At 42.3% G+C, this 15142-nt stretch overlaps 1 long non-coding RNA gene across 1 annotated transcript in view; it reads left to right on the top strand.

Moving 5' to 3' along the window:
• The first annotated feature begins 1435 nt into the window (after positions 1 to 1435).
• LOC104909576 overlaps positions 1436 to 15142 on the top strand; it is a 34611-nt gene continuing 20904 nt past the window's right edge. The window contains exons 1-2 of the long non-coding RNA XR_792421.2: positions 1436 to 1495; positions 2606 to 2678. This is a non-coding gene — a long non-coding RNA (uncharacterized LOC104909576). The remainder of the gene's footprint in view (positions 1496 to 2605; positions 2679 to 15142) is intronic.

A 15142-nucleotide genomic window follows, 5' to 3' on the forward strand; every position in this document is an offset into this window, starting at 1 on the left:
CCTCAAAAAAACTTCACCAGAATCTGCTATGCAGACTGGTTATTTTGCTGACATGGAGAGCTGCAGAACCTGAAAGCTCCCCTTACTGCCTCTTTGCCTTTTATTATGTTATTCACCAGTAAAAAAAAAAACATCTACATTTGAGAATAGCTAAATGTGAGCAAGAGCTTGGGCTGGAGGTTTTCCTGAGTTCCCCCTTGACTTGAATTATCCTGTGATGCTATCTGTGCTTGATAGTAGCATGGATCAATACAAGTTTGGCACAGTTAAACTGAAGAAAACTATATTCAAACCCTCTGGGATGTGTTTTTGTTTGGTAATAAAAGGTATCTGCTTCAGGGATAGCATAGGATTCTGCCTCAAGGTCATTTTGGTGGTCTTTTGCACTCCTAAATTAGCAGTGATTAGTTGATCCTTCACTGCTGGAGGGCAATGTGATTCCTTTGCCCACAGCCACTGAGAAGCGCTGTCCGTACTTTTGGCCTCCAGGAATTTAGCCATGCACGTAGCACACCGAGTAGAGGCTGAGCTTCTGTATCACAGCATACAGCAGAATTATTTGTATAAAATGAAATGGAATTGTGATGTGACTGCCAGAAAAGGCAGAGGTGGGCTGACACTGCAGAGCACCTTGCTGGCTTTCCTGCAAGGCGGTGAGCCCGCTTCCCCTCGGTTTAGAGCACCCCAGAGCCTCCTGCTTCTTTCTTGTCTGTCCTCACAAGTCAAAGCATGTCACGTCACGAAACTGATATAGCTGGGCATGCTACTTCAGGATTTCAGCAGATCCTGTATTTGGAGTAGTTAGAAAAGTGTCTAGTGGCTTTGTCACATGATTTCTCTGTAGTGTGAGACCAGCCGGCAGAGAGCCGTGAGCTCACATGTTTAGATGGCTTAGTTTGTGCACGCAGATAACGTGAATATCTGCTTGGCAGCGTTTTACAGCAACTGAACATTCCTGACGCTGCCTCTTTTCATCCTTCTGCTCCCCCTTCCTTAACAGCAGAATCAGCAGCTGTAACAACACATGGAGGACACTTGGCAGCTGCAAGACACAGATGCTGAGCTCCGTAATAAACTTCTCTCATAGAAGAATCTGAGTGCTTTTGCTGGCTGCTTAAAAGTCCTTATTGCTGTCTGACTCACTTGCTCAACAAGCAGTTACAGTGTTGATGGCTGTTGGTAATCACTCTTGGGGTTGTATGGACCGGTATAATTGACCTGCTTTGTCCCGTAGGATGCTGCCATAGCCTAGCTTTAATAATTAGTGAATTGCGTGCTTCCACAGGAGATGTTTAAGGATGAGGTATTGTACAATGTCTTAGTGAACTACTGTTTTTACATCTAGAGATAGGCAGTAGGCCTGGTTTTGATCACGAGTCACAACAGTGCAAACCAGAAATAACTTCACTCTTGTTAAAGGGGTATAAGCTGTTACCAAACAAATGTAGGTGATGTCAGTGTGAAGGAGAGCTTCACGTTAAGCCTTCATTGCCTGGTAAGGAAATTGCATATCTTTTACATCTTAGGAATGGGTGTTTGTTGGAATTGGCCTGTGATAAGGATGCAGATAAGGACTAGAGTAGTAGGCTGGTGTTATGATGGTAGGAAGGCTCATTTCAAAAAAGCCTTGCAGAAGTGTTTTTTAAGGAGGCATTTGAATCTGCAGAGAATGGCCAACTTGGAAGGTTGTCCTGGAGTCTAAAGAGCACTGGGAAAGAAACCAGAGACAGACGCTTGTGGAGATAAAGGCAGGAACTGGGCAGAAAGTCTGGTGCACAGCCAAAACAGAAAAGAGGGATGCTAGAGAATGATGGTTGCAGATGTAAGCGAGAGTAGAACTCTAAACAAAGGGACACACAGCTTAATCTGAATGCTGATGGAAAATGAGTGAAGAGTGGTGTGCTGGGAGAATGTTGAGTGGGTGAAGGAAGGATTGAAATCTTTGGATAAGAGCTCCTTCAATGTGTGACTGAGGAGGCTCCCTGAAGCACCTATGCACTCAGATTGCAATGTAGGGAACAAACAGGAGGAACTGAGGTGTGTGTGCTGTTACAGGACGGCCGCCCCATTAGAATCACAAGGATGCTGGGATATTTAACAAAGCTGAATTGCTGTCTTGGGTAGATACAAACCCTCTAGCAAAGTCAAAGATGGAGTGTTCCCCTTTATGTGAGAGAGTGGCAGGAGTGCACTGAGCTCTGCCCGGGCATGATGATAAGCCTGAGAGCTAACAGGTCAGGATGAGCAGGCAGACAACTATGGGACTCATAAAGGTTGGGGCAGTCAGGACACATTTGACATTGTTCCCAAAGGACACATCTCTATAGAACCTGGGACATAGTTCCCTTGTAGAGAAGAGATCTAAGAGTGGACAAGGGTACCAGCACAAAATGAATGGATGTTTCACCTCAGCCAGCGCTAGTGTCACCTTGGCAAAATGTTACCACCTCATCTGTGCCTGAGGAGGAAGCTTGTTTCCACTTCAGTTAGTTCTGTCTCCTTTGTAAGACTGACATTCATACAGATGCTTTTAAGTGGAAAAGGACAGTTTCTACTTTGCACTGGAGATATTTTCCTGTGACCCCCTTGCGTCCTTGTATTCTAGCATTTAAAGACAAACAGCTGCCTGAGCTTCAGCTGGAGGAGGAAAAGGAAGACACCATCAAGCATGAATGTTGGTAAGTCACTTTTCCTCTCATTGTCTGGGATATCTAGGATCATTTTTAGCCTTAGAAACAATTGCCTCTCTGATTCCCTTACACTTGATTTTAACTCATGGTACTGAGCATCAATATTTTAAAAATTCTTGAATTTTGAGCCTCGTTTCTCTTGATATGTAAACTGCTCTGCTTCTTTGATCTTTGATGGATGCTTGGCAAGTGCTTTGGAGAATTGCTGTTAACAATGAGTTTCATTTTATGTAATAATTGATAATCTGTAATTTTCTGATATTCAAGTATTCTGGATCTTAGTAAAGTATATCTATAATTCGTTGATTACAAAAAAAGCCTAGTACTCCTCCAAATAAACTGCAGATTAGGAACAAGAAAATACTAACCTTCAAATAATAGGAGTTAAATACCTGTTTCAGCAGTGCTTTCATGCTGCTTTGCTTGCTCAAAAATATGTGAAGTATTTATTTTTAATTCATATTATCTCAGTATTGCAGGTTTCCTTTACAGCATGGCTCATTTCAAGCATTAAAAAAAGTGTAGTGATTTTTATCTGAGTTTTAGATTTTCCAGTAGTGATCAGTCACAAATATAGTGCTAGTTAGAAGTGATTTAGCAATCTGTTTTTGTTTTTACTTGTTAGGTACAATGACAATTCTCTCTGTGATGCAAACATACATGTAAAAAGAAGCCAAAGACTATTGAAACTAAACCATCTTGTAGGAATCTGAAAGTGACCATCAAGAACTTCTTAGTCTCACTTACATAATGAGTGACAGCTTTCCAACACAAGAAGTCCCAATTTTTCACTAAGTAAATACCAGGAGGCACGTTTTTTACTATGTGAAGAGTAGCACTGAGGTATCAGTGCTATCTCCAGCATCAAGATGCATACAGGAGTGGCACCAAAGGCTACAAGGGAAAGGGTTTCAGAAGTTCAGAGGATCTGTTCACCAATATCAGGTGCTATGAATGTCCTACCTTTGACTGATAGTGTAATGCAGGATTCGAGAAATCCTTCGATATCTCTGTCCTTTCCACTGCTCAAAGGTACTCCTGTGGGTCATGTTTAAGCTGATGGGCTCAAACAATATTAGAATACATGGTCACAGTCCACCCTTTTCAGTGAGTGCTAGCTCTCCAGTCCTGCTAGACACTAAAATGCCTCTCCTTGTCAGCAGGAGCTGATCCTGAAGAAATATTATGTATCTTTCAGCATCAGTGCAGCCTTAGGGTCTCCTACTTGAGCTGAGCAACTAGTTTGCATTGCCTGAATAAAAAGTGGTGAGTCATCCATGTGCTGGGAAAAATAATTTAATTCTCTGCGGATTGAAATTGTTAAAAACCTTTGCAGACTCATCTTTATTTCTTGTGATCCTACAGAGAGATAACAAGAGGAAAAGAAAGAGTTAGTTAGCTATATTTCATACAGGAGAAGAGATATAGGACAGAGGCAGAAACAAAAGACAGGGCAGCACAAGCAAAGGAAAACTACAAAGAGAGTCACAAAGGGGCTGGTGTATGTTCAGGGGGACAGGGCTGAGGAAGGTGGTGGTAGATGAGAGGCAATAATGAAGGGAAGCTATTTGATCCCTTGTAGCTCCTGGGTCAGTAGCAGCTGCACCTGCAATACCCGTAGGCTCTCTGTGTGCTAGCCAAGGCAGTGGTTGTCAGTGTCTGCTGCTGTGCAAATGTGGGCTGCCCTTCTGTTTATTACCATGGGAATCAAACATCTGGGCTCCAGAGGTACCTTATTAGCACTAAACAACCTTGATTCAATTATACCACAAAATGCACACAAGATGATATCTTTTGCACAGCCCAGCACACTGAGGGTCTTATAGCATGTATAGCACCAGGGAGTGGGGGTGGAGAGTGCAGAACCTCAATTACTATCTGATTTCCGAAGTTGGTCCATAATAACACATAAAGGGGTGGAGGCTGTAGAGTTTGTACAACCTGAACCCGTAGCTAACTTGAATGATTCTGTTTTTATAGGTCTCAGTCCCATTTGCTCCATAAACGCTACATCTGCACAGGCAAAAAGGAATTAAGATGTGATTTTCAGGCCTGGAGTTTGAAAGTCATCTGGCTACATAGTCAGAGCTATTGGGCAAGCATCCACCATTTCTGCTGGTTTAAAGCTCACTTTCCTTCCCTGACATTAGAAAACAGATCAGCAATAACACCAGCAGTGAGGCTTTTGCAAGGAACAGGGGTGCGAAGAGCACTGCCTGGGCCAAATTCCACACCAGATAATTCCATTGAGGCAATGGCTTCAATCGGTCACCGTTATCTTCACTTCCTGCCTCGTACTGCCGTGCCGTGCTACTGAGCAGTTGCTGATTTCCTCTTCCTCAGGCCTGACTGCACGACATGGCGGGGCTGCAGCATCTCCTCCCTGCTCTGTTCTTCACTTACAGGAGTTGTATGGAAAGAAAGCAAATGATGGAAAATATTTTGATTTCCTCTGATGAAGCTTACCTCTTCTAGAGTGAATATTTTTTGCTATTATGGAGCAAAGTTGTATTTTAAAAACTTTTCTGTTGTTTCTGCAGATCTGTCATCTATTTCCATGGATATGTGAGTGGCAATAAGGCACCCAGGAGATGTTGATTACAGCCATTTTCTGGCTGCCCAGTGAGCAGTGAAGTGCTGCTGAAGTCATTAATATATCACACTCGAAACTAACACAATAGTTTACACTTTGCTGGTTCTCTTTGGCCGAGACTCCCCAGGTCTGATAAATGAGCTGCTACTCTAAAGCAATTAATTAAGCCTCATAACAACTAGGTGAATGGGTTAGGAGGACAGAAAGGCTGGGAATGCTGGCATGACCTGTCAAAGGCCAGCTTACAAGCTAGTGGCATAGGCAGGAAGGCATTCAGTCCACCCACTCTGGCTTGTGGCCCCAAAGCTCCTCCCTGAATGTGTTAGGTTTAGAGTACCTGCAGATCAGGGCACAGATAAATACCTATTCTCATCTGTTTAATGACAAAGCTCCTCCCCCCCAGAAAACCCAGTGTATCTTTGATTTGTTGAGTTCTTGCTACAACAAGTGCCATCAGATAATAGAAGGGCTGTATTCCTGCAGGATATGGCATATGCTAACTGTTCACTGAATGGCTTTCCCTGTCCATCATGTTGAATTCCTCAGTCAAGTTCTTGCTAGTTCTTCTCTAACAATAAGGCTTCTGCCACTGTGACAGGGAGATTATTCCACAAAGATGAGAGAACGTGTCATTATTATCTCTGAAAACTGAGTTATTTTTCTGGGCATTTTCAGAAGACAAACCTCGTGGTTGTGGTTGCAGGAACAAAGCTAGAGAGAAGGAATAACAGGAAGGACTTTTTGATGTAATGTCAATACAGTATGTTCTGTTTCTCATATGTTACTTTTCTGTATTGTCACTCTATTTTTTCTGCTTTTAACTTCTTTTGTAGTGCTGTGAGATGCTGTGAGATAACATATACCAAGTTCTTTCATTCTTGCACCCTCACAAAATGCTCTGAAACAAACAGATCTTTGTATGTTAAGGAACTGCTCAGAATGATTAAGGCATGTGGAATTGGGACCCTCATGATTTTCTTTCTCTGAATCATCATTTTCTAGATTGGTTCCTAGAAGACCTCACAGTTGGATGTACATGGAAAGACTTAGACAGTCTTCCTTGACCCAGCTACCTTGTCATCATGCTTCTAAATATTCAAGCATTATATCTGGAATTATTCACAGACTATAGTAATTATCGTTCAGCAAAAATCAGTCCCTCCAAATGTTTGATACCTAACGTGCACACAACCCATCTGGGTTTAATGGGTTTATTCGTGCGAGTAAAACCCATGGAGTCAGGCCCAGCAAAGTATAATGGCATCACCTAAGTATCTTCAGCACCTCCGTATTATTACCTTTGAGTCACTCACACCCTCAGTCAATAAAATTGATCTCATAACAAATGCCAGTTGTACCCTACTATTAACTTCTTTCCGTTCACAGAAGAAACTTCTTATTACAACACTTTTTTTTTCTGCCGCTTAACCCATTTCTAATATTTTAAAAAAAAAACTTTATCTTGTGGTTATTTATTTCTCTTAATAGTTGTTTATGAAGGAACTTATTAAAAAACATTTTGAAAATTCAACTAAATAGTTATCTTGCAGATCACCTTTACCTACTGCTTTGTTAAGTTTTACAAAAACAAAATATGCTTTTCAACATTACAAAATGGCTAGGGGAAGGCACAAAAGAAATTCCGATGTATTTTGACAGCTACTGTAGTGGCTTTGCAGAGCTGTGCTTGGATTAGCACTGTTCTTCTGTCTGTACTTAAGTACTCTAATTCATTTCCTGGCATTTCTCTCTCTTCAGGTCAACCACTAGTTCAAGGTGGAAGTGATAAGTTTGCAGCATCTCAAGTGTGCTGGTGTTAGCTCTTGGGAAGTTGAGAGGAAGGAAATAACAGTCCATAAAGTTTTGATTGCTTGGAAAATAAGAGATGTTTGTTGAAAGAATGAGCAAGGCCAGCTGCAAAGAGTTCAGGAGCAAGCAGAAGTAGTCCTGCATTAGCTGCTCACTCACTTCAGCTATTAACTGACTGCATTTCGTTTTGGAGAGCGAGAAGACGAAGGCTATTTTTCTCAGACCAGCAAGGGTCTGAGAAAAACTGTCTTACATTGCCCACTTTTTAGCCAGTGGAGGGTTCACTTTAAAGATGGATAGAACAGCATGATCCAGAATGGTGTGGCAGGGAAGGATTTGGCAAAAATAGTGGCACTGAAGAAGTAAAATAAATGTGCCATGCTCTATTCCTCCCCCAGTTTTAAAATATCAGCATTTTGCAAGCAATGGGCCATATGCTCCCAGGGCTTGCAAGCCAAAAAGTATAGCAACTTACTACAAAACCGCTCTCCAAATTCTACATGCAAGCCAAAACCTCCTACTTGGTATGCTGCCGTCATGCCAACTTGCAGAACAGAGATTGGGCCTGAGCAAGGAGGTCTGCAAAGGAACAGAGGATTACGCACATGCACACAAGAATGGGGAACAGGCTGTGGCTGATTGGGGACTGAGTCAGGACACTGGTCATGCAAATGCATCTTAGGAAGAGCAAGCAAGATAAACCGGCACTGATAGCAAGCATGTTCCCAGGAGAAAATATTTGCTCCCACAGAGGGAAAGAAACACAGTCTCCTTAGGTTGCTCTTTAAGGGTTTTCTATGCAGTTTTCTAGGAGCATGGCATCATGCAGTCCAGCATGGACTGCATGTCTGGCTGGATGTTAGGAAAAATTTCTTCTCAGAAAGAATGATGAGCAATTAGAACAGGCCACTCAGGGAGGTGGTGGAGTCACCATCCCTGGAGGTGATCAAGAAACGCAGACATGTGGCACTGAGGGACGTGGGTTAGCGGGCATGGGGATGATGGGTTGATGATTGGACTAGGTGAACTTAGTGGTCTTTTTCAAAAATCCTATGATGTTCTGAGAGAACTGTGATCCTTTGGTGTGAACATGGTGGTCCGAGCAGGTGGCTGCAGCAGTTCTGGTCTTGTCCTCTTGATGGGCTCCGTCATAAACACTCAGTGTCCAACTGACAATGAGACCTGGTTCCCAGAAAACAGTAGGGATGCCCAGAGGCACATGGAATTGTCTGTTTGAGGTTGAGAAGAAGAGGTCTCTGTTGAAGGATTTTCTGTGCAGCAAAGCAAAACAAGAGCATCCAGAGGATACATTTTATTTCTACAGGGACAATCCCTGCCATACTTTAGACATTGGCTAGAACAGAATTTTCTTCATCAGTGGCTGGTACACTTCTCTGGCATAGGTTTAAAGAAATGCAGATGCTTAAATTTTTGAACATTTTAGTGGACTCAGTGTAATAAAAAAGAGGTAAAGACTGCCCATTTGCAGACCTGTACTCACCACTACAGGCAGAGAAAACTGGGATAATGAAATCCCAGGATAAGGATGTATGGAGCATATGCTCTGCTTCCACCAGGAGCAAGCCAACTGCTGTGGGGAGGATGGTGCTGCAAATGGCCTCCAGACCAAACACTTGCTCAATTTGCACGCCTGCATGGCTGCTGGTGGATCCAGCTGCTCCAGCCCCCGGCTGTCTTACCAGCCATGGTGACACAAGCCCAGGCAAAGGGACAGAGAAGCTCTGTGGGGACTCAGGTCCAGAAAGAGAATTGTAGAATCATAGAATCATAGAATCATAGAACCATTTGAGTTGGAAGGGACTCTTAAATTTATCTGGTTTAGCTCCCCAGCAATGAACAGGGATAAAATGAGGTCAGGTCTTGGTCTGGTAAAAATGTGTTCTCTGGCCCCACAACACATCTACCAAGCACTGTAGGTAAAGCTGAGATGTAGCAGGCTGGTACTTAAATGAAAAGTTTCTCAGAAGTACCTAGCTTTTGCCAAGTACTTCAGGGTGCAGCTGTCTAGTTTCGATAGGTGGTACTTTCTAACTCTAGTACCATCCCATCAGGCTGATGGTGGAATTCCCAAAGGCTGTTTTTGGGAGAGGTGGTAAATCTCATTTCCTTTGACAGGAGTTACGATTAGGTCTTTGCTGAATGCTCCATTACTTCCTGCTTGTGTAATTTTCAATATAGCAGTCACTTCTCCCCACAGGGTAGCAATGGGTGCCATGCATGCTACTGTGCTTTTATGGGGTTAAGATATAATTATGCTCTTGTTATAAGATCTTAGAGTGAAAGAAAAGATGTGCTATTTTAAATATGCAATTTTGGCAAGAATAATAACAATTTTCTCCACAATGTCTTTTTTTTTTTTTTTTTATTGTTGCTATGAAATAGACCTTTAAGAACCATGAGAATATGTAAGGAATTTTCTCATCCTAAAACTTATGTTTGTCTATTTTCTGCAGCACGTAATCAAAAGTCTCGTGTGAGACTACATGAAACAGGATTGCTCTTATTTTCTTGGGAGACAGCCATCATTACATTGGGCCAAAGCTATGAGTCAGGGCTGCTGTTTCCTATCCCAAAGTGAGGAATCTCTCTCAGGAAGTCCTGTGTTGTGCTAGAGATCAGAGCAGGTGATAATGGTCTCATCTGGCTTTGAAATTTATGAGAAGGAGATAGGACATGTAATGGAGTCATTATTTTGTTTTAGGCCATTCTTCACATCACAGCACTTGGAGATGTAAAAGCCGTGTGGTGGCCAGATGGAAGGAGCAGGGAAAGGGGAAGAACTTCTCCATTGCTAGTAAGAAGATCCTGAATAGAGGCATAAAATTCTGGGAAAATGTGTAACTAATTTTATTCATATAGATTACTTTAGAAAGCAGGACAGGTTATGAGAACGTAGGCCCTGGCTTGTGAAGAGATGGAAAGGGGGAAAGGGTCAGAATATACATGCTAAATAGAAAAGAAAAAATAAGTGGTTGCAATCCCCTAAAATCTGAATTAATTTTACTTGAAACATAAACAGAGATCTCCAACATTTCAAATAAAAATGGAAAAGCATTCAGGGAGCATGAACTTTAAAATAGGATAATTAAGGCTGAGATGAAGGAAGAAGATGCCATTTTTGTGAAGTTTAGAATTATTTTGAATTGCAAGAGTTAAAAAAAATATGCCTCCAATTTTCCTGCAATCTTTCACACACTTCACTCAGAACTCTGGGACTCAGAATTGCCACCACATCCAGGTTCAAATTTTTGGCTTATTTTACTAGGATTCTCCTTATTCCCGTTCATAAATATCTGTTTAACAACTCTCAGTTTCTAGTGGTTTTTCTAAATGGAATTGGGCAAGATAAGATCTTCCACTAACTCTTAGACTTCAAATGTACCTTATTTTGCGGCCTTCAGAGGAAAGCATATTTTTAGATAATTATAAAACTATACGAACTCTGCAAAATAATATGTTTATTTCCTAACCTAGAATTAATTTTCAGTTGATACTAAATCACTGAAACTTTTTGAGCAAATCAGTACTAAAACTTTGCTTTATTTGATGAGGAAATACTGAATACGATTGAGTTGCTTAATCTAATGCAACTTAGATGGAAGTGGGATATGATGAGTTTTCATAAAGATATTTAGGAGGTAAACTTCAAAGAGAAAAAGAATTAGTTAAAGAATAATACTGGCATGAGATCAAGTGGATGCAGTCTGATTATTAATACATTCAGGCTGGAAATTTAGAGAAAGGTTTCCATCCACTCATCCAAGAAGTGATATTCCAGTAACAGGAGCAGAGAAAGTCCCTGGGTTAGGCTGCAGTTGGGTATGCTGATGCAAACGATTGTATCGCGGAATTCTTAGGGACAGAAAATAGGGCTTGTGATGTGGATCAGTTGATATCGGATGTTTAGGTGTCAGCAGCTGAGTTTGAAAAGAGACTTGGTTGTTTATTTGTACTGTTGTTTTATTCTCTTAATCACATGCTTCAGAACTTTTGTGTGCAGTCTGCAGAGGTCAGTGAGGGTCATCTTTACTTTTGGTTTATGCACTGTTAGACTTCTAGGATGCTCTCTTTTCCACCTCTGAACCACGAAAAAGCAGGATGTAGGGTAGGACCCCTAATCCCTTCGCATTTGTCACTGATAAGCTCAAGTTTAAATTGACCATCAGATTCAGAGTAAGGAAGGAATTTTCCTGTTCATCAGATTGTTGGGAACTACTGCAGAACACGGAATTGTTTTCATTTGTCCTAATTTCTTAGGATTTTCAGATTTCACCCAACACCTCCCTTGTATTACAAGGATTTGAGCTATTGACAAAGTGATGGATCTTTTCTTGCTGCTTTATAATGAGGTGTTAAGTTTACTGCAGTCTACCGGGGACGTCCTGAAGTCACTGGTATGTGGGGACACAACAGGTAGGATGCCTGTGGACTCTGTTTTTGTTGTCTATGGAAGTCTGGACTGATGACACAGCTGACTTCTCTGGCCTTATTTTTTCCATTTCTTCTTCCCCAGAAAATTGTTTCCAAATGTCACTTAAATTCAGCCTGGAACAATTTGTCTTTCGTGATGTGGCAAACTGGCCAGTCACAAAAGCGTAACTGAAAAACCAGCCTAGTCACATAAAAGCCTTCTCCTGCCCTGGATTCCTCCACGACCTCAAGTTAGATGTGTGAGCCTATAGGCATTGTGCACATAGCAATCCCTTCCAGCTGAGAAAGCTGGTTGGAAAACTTGCTAGAGCCATACCTGGATCCTGCCTCCCATTCAACTGGGCAGCCCCGGGGAGTGAGTATCTGTAGATCACAAATGAAATGCCCCAAATCAGGTCAAGATAGAAGGGACGCAGCTGTATTTCATTGTAATGTAGGTCAGGTGTTGCTGCTTGCTTGAGGCTCAGGTGGAAAGTGCTGTCAGCCCAAAAGCAATGCTCAGAGGAGAACTCAGACCTCCTGCCTACCTAAGGAATGGGGTCAGTACTTCAGGAAGAGGTGCATGGGGATTTTAGAAGTGGGTGGGCAGGAAGGAAGAAATGGAGCCAGCTCTCATTCTTCTAACACAACTCAGTGGAAGAGCACTGCTGCACCAGGTGGTCCTGACACAGGAAAGCCTCACAGTACTCCCAGAGAAGCCTTGCTGAGGTAGTATTTTAAAGCTACTGTTGTGAAGCAGCTTAGCAATTAATCAAGGAGAAAGATGAATCAAAGTTGCAGAGGTCTGTAAGATCCTGGTACTCTGCTTTGTAACTTGCACATGCTAAAGATGCAAAACGGCTGTGATAGCTTCTTCCTTCCTTTCCAGACTTAAAGATAATAGAAATACCCAACAATTCTTGAATGAAACAAACAAGTATATACTGCAATGATTCCTGTGGTGCACTGCTTTAATACATGCTGTTTAATTATACTTTTATGACTAGGAACAGGTAACAGTGTTCACGCTAAAAATATTTAGACATATGGATTGCCATTGCATTTAGAGTTGTTTTCATCTACCAGACTCACAAAGTAGTGAAGCTACATGATAGTGCCATATGTATAATAAAAGCACATTTTCTAGAAGACTACATAAATGCATGCTACTGAAATACACATATTTTGCTAAGGAAATTAAAAATGAAAGATAGGTTTAAAACGTTGTTAAAGACTATAATGGGAATGGCAAGTAGCATAATGGGAATAATGCTATGGGATTATCCTTGGGCAATAGGGAATAACCAGAATGAGATAGTATTAAGGACAAGAAGCCCAATCCTGCAGAGCAATCCTGAGGAGTGCTGAGCCTGTTCAGCTCACAGTAAAGTCAGTGGGATCTGAGGGCATTGAACACCTTTGCAGGATGAGGCCTGAGTCAGAGTTCCAGCCTAAGGCTGTTGTTTTTAGCTTGGATTTTTGTGAGATGCCAATCTGATTTTCATGAGATGCCAATTTGGATGTATTAGTGGGACCCCAGCACAATGAGGATAACTCAGGGCAGCAGTCGAATTTTTCAGAGTGGGCCCAATCCACCTGATGCTTAAATTGAAGGAAAGGTTTCTATTGTCCTCCACTGGGTTTGTCTCTTGCCCTGTTATGAAGAGACACCCTGAGTATCTTGAAAATTAGCTCAGGGAAGTACAGAAGCATAGCATCTCAAAAATCCTGTGCTCTGGCACTCCAGTTAGGTGGAGATTAACTCCTTTGTCAACTGTGAGATGACCAAGTTGTGCAGGAGCTTCTGCCCATTTCTTTCCTCAGCACCTATTTCAGCACCTAATATCACCCTATTGCACGTGCTCCAGATAGCCAAGGTTACAGAATTATAAATACAGTGAGAGTCACGTATCCTGATTTCAAGCGGTTTGAAATAACGTTTTTGATTTTTTGAGCAGAAAACACCTGCAAAAGCTATCTTCCCCCTTTACAAGAGTCCAAGAATAATTGTTTTAATAACCTTATTAGCGAGGTCTATGTAAAAGGCCTCAGGCGTGTGGATTTAAGAGGGCTGTCCACAACCACAGAGTGAAGATGTGGGTGAAGGCTTTACTGGAATATGGGCTATGGCACTGCTCTCACTGAAATTAGCTGGAGAGTTACCAAGCATTGGTGGGCTTGGGGCTGCAGCATCAGCCACACTGCCAAGCCCAGAGTGCTTCCATTGGCTGGGCCAAAACAAGTTTGCAGTTTTTGGTTTGCAGAGGTGAATTCAGATCTCTAATGGGCTCCTTCCCTCTGGTCACACTATGAAAGCTGTTGACACAGTAGGAATCATCACTCTGGCCCAACAGGCAGTCTCAGAGTTCCTCCTGGGACTTTATTTCCTTCCCTGCCATGTAGGGAATGTAACTATTGCCTTGCAGTTCTTTTAGCTGGGTTATTACTTTTGTAATTTTATGAGGTTGGGAGCCCTCTGGGGTCTTGCAAATTTTTTGTAACCTGGCTGAAAGCCTCACTCTATTTACCTGTGTTCCCATGCCTATTTAGGGCTTTATTTTGGGCTCTATTTTAGCTGAAAAAAAAAAAAAAGTGCAAGATACATGGAGACAGAGGAGTCCTGCTTACAGAGCAGTCATTTGATTTTTGCTTGACTCGGGCCAAAATACCCCAAGAGCATGAGTGCAGATCCTACAGAACATCATCGTGCCTACAGTGGATGAGAAAGCCACCTGCACTCTCAGGAAGGTGTCATGTCTTGTCTCCACCTGCTGTCACTTTTTCCTAGCCCCAGAGTAGTGGCTGTGCAACCATGGGTGCACCTTCAGAAAGCTGGAGCAGGAGGTGTCCCCAGAGTGGGCAGGCACTGGTGGTCATGTGGCTTGGTCTGGCTGCCCAACCACCTTGCCCTTATAGTCCAGTGCATCCATGTTGCATCTCCAAACCCAATCATTGTGGTTCCTATTCGCCATCACCGTGGGAGTGAGGTCAACTTCCAGAATGTGCTTTCAGGAGAAAATCACTTGTGATTAGACACTTGTAGAATCATAGAATCATCAAAGTTGGAAAAGGCTCTAAGATCATCTTGTCCAACCTTCCACTTACCATCAATATTACCCACTAAACCATGCTCCTTAGTACCACATCTACATGGTTCTTACCACCAATATAACCCACTTACAATCAATATTGCCCACTAAACCATGTTCCTTAATCCACATCTACACAGCTCTTGAACACCTCTGGATATGCTGGCTCCACCACTTCAGAGGCAGCCTGTTCCAGTGCTCAACAACTCTTTCAGAGAAGTTTTCCTAATATCCAACATAAACATAATATTTTTCTGACTAGGCTAGACGTGCCTACCATTTTTTTGTCTGAACTTGGCCCAGATGTCAAGCTGCCTTCCTCTTGCTGTCAGGTAAGAGAGCAGAGCTCTTCCAGGAGGAGCTTCCGTGTTCAGGTACAAATTCATCTAAAATGTTGCTGCCTTGTCCCTTTTGAAGGTGGTCCTCGGAGCACCTTTCAACTCTTTAGTGCACCTTCAGCTCTCTGAAGCCACTCTTAAATATCAGTGTTAAAGCATGCACTTTGGCATAATCACAATGAGCCTAGCTGC

This window comes from Meleagris gallopavo, chromosome 2 (assembly GCF_000146605.3).
Source record: "Meleagris gallopavo isolate NT-WF06-2002-E0010 breed Aviagen turkey brand Nicholas breeding stock chromosome 2, Turkey_5.1, whole genome shotgun sequence".
Taxonomy (NCBI): Eukaryota; Metazoa; Chordata; class Aves; order Galliformes; family Phasianidae; genus Meleagris; species Meleagris gallopavo.